A 6049-nucleotide genomic window follows, 5' to 3' on the forward strand; every position below is an offset into this window, starting at 1 on the left:
ATTTTTACATGACTGATGACCAAGTGCGTCATAAGGCTGTCTTTTCTCATAGCGGGGTCATAGGTTGCATTTTAACAATGTCATGCTGGAGTGGTGAAATATTTGTACTTCTTTATGAGCAACAGTTTATGTTTCTAATGGTTTATCATGGGCCTGAATTTAAAATATCTGTGAACAACCTGTGAAATATCATTTACTGGTAGAGTGGACACACTGGCCAGAAGACATGCTCTTTTAATAATGGCCCAGAAGAGGGCAGAGTGTATTATAATTTCTCTCTGTTCTGTAGGGGGCAGTTACATGATTGTTCTTACATTAAAAGAAACTCATATTTCATTTGCTTTTTACTTTTTTTTTTTTGTAGTAAGTTCATGCTACACTTGTCAGGCCAGCAAAATGGCAGTTACAGCATTATTACATACAGCATATTAAAGGTATATCAAAAGTAGGTTTTATTTTGTATTTTTTTATGATTATCATATTTATTCTCAGTTCCAAAATTTTAAGAATCAACAATAGTGATGGCCTGCTGTAAGGATGGTAATGTTATGCTTAATATATGCCATTGATTTTTAGAAACTGTGTAATTATAATTACATTACAGTTGTATAATCTTGAAGCTTGTTGAAAATTCTCCTTTTGTAAAGAAAGAAAAGTTTTGTAAATTTTAGTTTAGTACGCTAATAAATAAACATGCAAATAAAATAATATATATATATATATATAAATACAAATATATAAAGTCTCAAATAAAATAATATATATATATATATATAAATACAAATATTTATAGACTATATAACAAAAATAAAAATGGTTTGTTTTGTGGCAGGACAAATATATGTATAATGTCTGGTTTGGTAAATAGGAAAAAACCCAACAACATTAAGCTCTGACATTTGTAATGTAATTTGCTCATAAGAATTACCCACAGGCCTTGTTGAAAATAATAATTTTAAAAATCTTACATTCTGTTTTAAGCTGGCTTGATCATAGTTTAAACTTGTCTCTAAGCCAGGTCAAACTGGGCCAGCAGAAATGGCCATAAGCCCTTAAATCACACACATCACCACAACCTGCTAGCTGTTTTTATACAGTCTATATGTTTTTTTTTTCTTTCTTTCTTTCTTTCTTTCTTTCTTTCTTTTTTTTTTTTTTTTTGTGAGGTGTTGAATTATTAAAAGCATTTTTGTCCACCTTTAAATGATTATTAGTCAGTAACTATCCCTTTGTAAGAGACTACAGACTGTCTGGCCCAGATTTCACTCCACAACAGATGTTTGATCAAGCTCATTTCCCAAAATGGCTTATTTAACACTAAGAAAGTCAGCAGTTAAAATGCGGTATTTGCACTGTTTGTTATAATTGTAGAATGGGTTTGGGTGAACCAACTCAGACAATGGGGTGTCTCAACTTCATTAACATTGTAACGTTGCAGAGACGAGATGAGGCAAACTGAGATTAGTGATGTTCGATTCTTGAACGAATCTTTCTTTTGAGCCAGTTCTCAGGAAGTAACCGGTTGAGCCGGTTCACAAAATCGAACTGAATCGAACTTTCGTTCCAGGTTGATGACGTAATACGCACAGCCGAAGTAGCACGTCCGACTCGTAAAGAACTGTCGAAGTTTGCCGAGGATTGCCGAGGATTCTAACAAATGAGCTGCACTGCGTGTGTATCAACGAGGACTTGAACGAGCCTTCACTACACAAATTTTTTTTTTTTTTTAATAACAAACAAAACATAGGCTACTGGAGATATGCTTATTAATCGATTTATTAAAAAGCCCTGGAATTTTATTAAAACATGGAAAAACATTAATTTGTATCACGGTTTTTTTCTGCATGCAGATCATATTTTAAGTTGTTAGACAAGTTTATTCTTTCTTTATACTTTAGACATGTAGAACATGTGCTGTTGTGTGTGGGCTTTAGGTGCGAAACTTTTAGGAAACTTATGTAAGTTGTAGGTTAGTCAATACTGGTCAGTCGTATGTATCTGACATAAATGATCCGCGAATGAAACTGACCACTGACACCATTAACTTAAGTAAATGAAAGGCAATAATCAGCTATGTGCATTCACACATATAACTTTTTATTTGAATGTTTCAATATGTGTTGACACAAATTACTTTATCTGAATGTTTCATTGATACAACACGGCACTGAGTTGTTAGAAACGAAATGCGTAGTGATATCATTGCTTGATGACGCCAGCAACCGATGAATCGGCTTTTTGAACCGGTTCAATGAGCCGAACTGTCTGAAAAGAACCGGTTCACGGAAAGGACTCGGACTTTGCATCACTAATTGAGATGAGAATCTATGTGCAAGATTAAATAAATCGAGAAAACACCAAGTAATCCAACTTGGGCACGGCAAGGGCAGAGAACACCATCACAGACATTCAACAACTGACAAAGCACAAGGGAAACACAATAATAATCAAATCTAATAGAACCAACCAAAACGGTTCGCGTCTCTGAATCGTTTGAAACGGTTCGCGTCTCCAGTAACATTATTCCACAAATTATTTAAGGTATTCACTTTTTTACATGGCTGACACTACCTCCGAGTCGAAATAAACCAATATCCCGAACAGCACACCGACTGAACTGCTGTGAAGAGAGAACTTTAGATGAACACGAGCAGAGAAGCATGTGTGCAGCGAGTAGGGATGGGAGTATCGATCCTGAAGTATCGATATATCGATAGTAATGCAAGTAATACTCAAATAAAAATATTGATACTAAGTTGTGTGCTTTTTTACCATTGATTTTGTTTATTTAACAAAAAAAAAAGAGTATTATATGCATTGAATTAGCGAATAATTGTGTAGGGTAGAACTATTTTCATGCTCATCAGAACCAAAGTCCCTTTAAGACTATTAATAAAAACCACTGATGTCACATGGATTAATTCACAGATCTCCTTGCTACATTTCTGATCATGGGAACTTTTCAGTTGCGTTGCTGTCTATGCAGGGTCAGACAGCTCCAGATATCCATCAAAAAATATCTTTATTTGTGTTCTGAAGATGAACGAAGGTCTTACTGGTTTGAAACGAGACGAGGGTGAGTAATTAATGACAGAATTTTTATATTTGGGTGAACTATCCCTTTAACACAAACAAACATTCTCAAGATTTATTCAACCTCTTCCCCACTAAGTGGAAAATCTTCCAAGAACTCCTAACTATTACACTACTTCACCCCCTAAAAATAGAACTCAGAGGTCCTACTTTCAACTAATTAACCAACAAACTTGTCTTTCTTTGCCCACATTCTCTTTACCTTCACAGCACTTACTTTAACCTTCTGTTTAATCTTTTAAAATAATTTATAATTTAATTGAAAATGAATTAAAACATTTAAGAATAGAAAATGATTTTACATAGAATACAGTGCAATCAGTTTGGACATAGCACAGAGCTCATTCAGTAAATGCACAGCTAAACGTATGAGATTTGAGTCTGGATTTAAATGTGGCTATTGTTTTAGCACATCTGATCTCTTCTGGAAGCTGGTTCCAACTCTGGGCGGCATAATAGCTAAAAGCGGACTCCCCTTGTTTTGTGTGAACCCTTGGTGTTCTTATCTAACTCGATCCTAATGATCTGATTGCTCTGTTAGGTTTATATTCAGTGAGCATATCTGCAATGTATTTCGGTCCTAGGTCATTGAGTGATTTATAAACGAGTAAAAGCACTTTAAAATCAATCCTAAATGTAACTGGAAGCCGCCTGAGGACTGGTGTGATATGCTCAGAATTTCTGGTTCTAATCAGAATCCTGGCAGCAGCGTTCTGGATGAGCTGCAGCTGTCTAATGGTCTTCTTGGGAAGGCCGGTGAGGAGACCATTACAATAGTCCACCCTGCTGGTGATAAAGGCATGAACAAGTTTCTCCAAGTCTTGACTGGAAACAAAACATCTAATTCTTGCAGTGCTTTTGAGATGATAGTATGCTGATTTAGTTACTGCTTTGACATGACTACTGAAACTAAGGTCTGTCTCTAGAATCACACCAAGATTCTTGACTTGATTTTTAGTTGTTTGACTGAGCCAAGGTATGCATTCCCCTTGAGAACTTCGTCTTTGTTTCCAAATGCAATGACTTAAGTTTTCTCCTTGTTTAACTGAAGAAAGGTCTGGCACATCCAAATGTTAATTTCATCAATGCATTGGCAGAGTCTATAGGGCTGTAGTCACTTGGCGATAAAGCTAGGTAAATCTGGGTATCATCAGCATAGATGTAATAGGCAATTTGGTTCTTTCTCATTATTTGACTTAGTGGGAGCATATACAGGCTTAACAAGAGCGGTGCAAGAATTGTGCCTTGTGGGACTCCGCATGTCATGGACGTCCACTTAGACTTATGCTCTCCTATACTCACATAACAGCCTCTCCAGTATGACCTAAACCATTTGAGTACCATCCCAGAAAGCCAATCAAAATTCTCCAATAACTCAAAAAACATATAATAATATACAAAACCAAACGCAGCATTAAGATCTAGTACCAGCACTGATATTTTGTCAGAATCAGAATTTAAGCGAATATCATTTATTATCTTAATAAGCGCTGTCTCTTTGCTGTGATGCGGTCGGAAACCAGATTGAAAATTATCCAGGTATCCATTTGAGTTTAAGTAGTTGTTCAGCTGCTTAAAAACAACCTTTTCAATAATCTTGCCTATAAAATGAAAATTTGATATTGGTCTATAGTTGCTCAATATGGTGTTATCAAGATTGAGCTTTTTCAGAACGGGCTTAACAACTGCAGTTTAGTTGTAAACTGTAACAGTATGAAAGGTTTAAGTTTAGGATGTTCAGGGTTCATTCTGACTCCATTGAATCCAAGGTACTACATGTACCTTTTCACTGCTGTGCTGCAATAAACATCTTCATCAAGATCTTCAATGTCCTTATCATTTATTCTTACACCTTTGTTTAAAATACAAAGGAACAAATTTAAAGTAATTTAAAATTTAGGAAAAGTTGAAAATTTACTCATCTTCAGGTCATCCAACATGTAGATGAATTCGTTTTTTCATCGAAAATGTTAAAGTACAATGTTAAATGTTGTTAAAGTAAAATATTTAACATAATTATCACACAATTAGAAATAATGATTAATAATTATTAATAAATAAACTTCTACGGGTAATAGTCATGACAAAAGAAAAAAGCCTGGCAGTGTTTCTCAATGTTTCTCAGTGTTTCTGTTGGAAATGTTGCTTTATAGGGAGCAACCAGCACCACATTTACTTTATTTGTTTTCTTGACCCTTTAAATTAGGCAACTTCTGTCCAAGCATTTTCAGTTTACACTTTATATGGGCATTGGAAAATTTTGTTTACAGAAGGTTCCTATTCAAATGAATAAAATGAAATTGAGCCATAAACTGCCCCTGGAGAACAAAAGCCTGGTGCCCACAGGCCAGACTATTAAACTACAGGGTTTCACATTATAAAGCTGCAGCACACAGTAGCTGTCAAGCTCAGACTTTACAGAAAACACACACTGTATTTATAGAAAGCTGAATAAAACTGAATAAAATATGAAGTGATCATTGCCATGTATGACAGCATACTAGAAGAAAAGGTCAAATACATAAACAAGGAAAGTGTAATACCAGCGAAAGCATACAGGAGATGTTTGTTTATTTAATAATTCATTTGGGGCCTCCTGCAATTTAAGACCTCATGGGGGAGCTGTGAACTGCATTTGACTGGAGGAACCTGATGAATAGTCAAGTAACAGACTTATGGAGTGATGGTGTCAAATGTGAATGATTACAATACTAAATGAAATATGATTAGCAGCTGCACACTAAAAGAGCATGAAGATCATGTCCTTGAGTGATGATTTATTATATAGGGAGAGGCAAGCCAAACAATTTTGATCACAACAAAGCCAGTTCATTCCCTTAAGGTTTATAATGGTTCAGCATTTTATGGTATTCATGGAAGCCAAAAGAAAATGTTTTAAATGAGGCCTTTAGATAAAGCAATATTTTTTAAGCATCAGAGGAATGTTTTGTTCTAT

This window comes from Cyprinus carpio, chromosome B7 (assembly GCF_018340385.1).
Source record: "Cyprinus carpio isolate SPL01 chromosome B7, ASM1834038v1, whole genome shotgun sequence".
NCBI classification, from domain to species: Eukaryota; Metazoa; Chordata; class Actinopteri; order Cypriniformes; family Cyprinidae; genus Cyprinus; species Cyprinus carpio.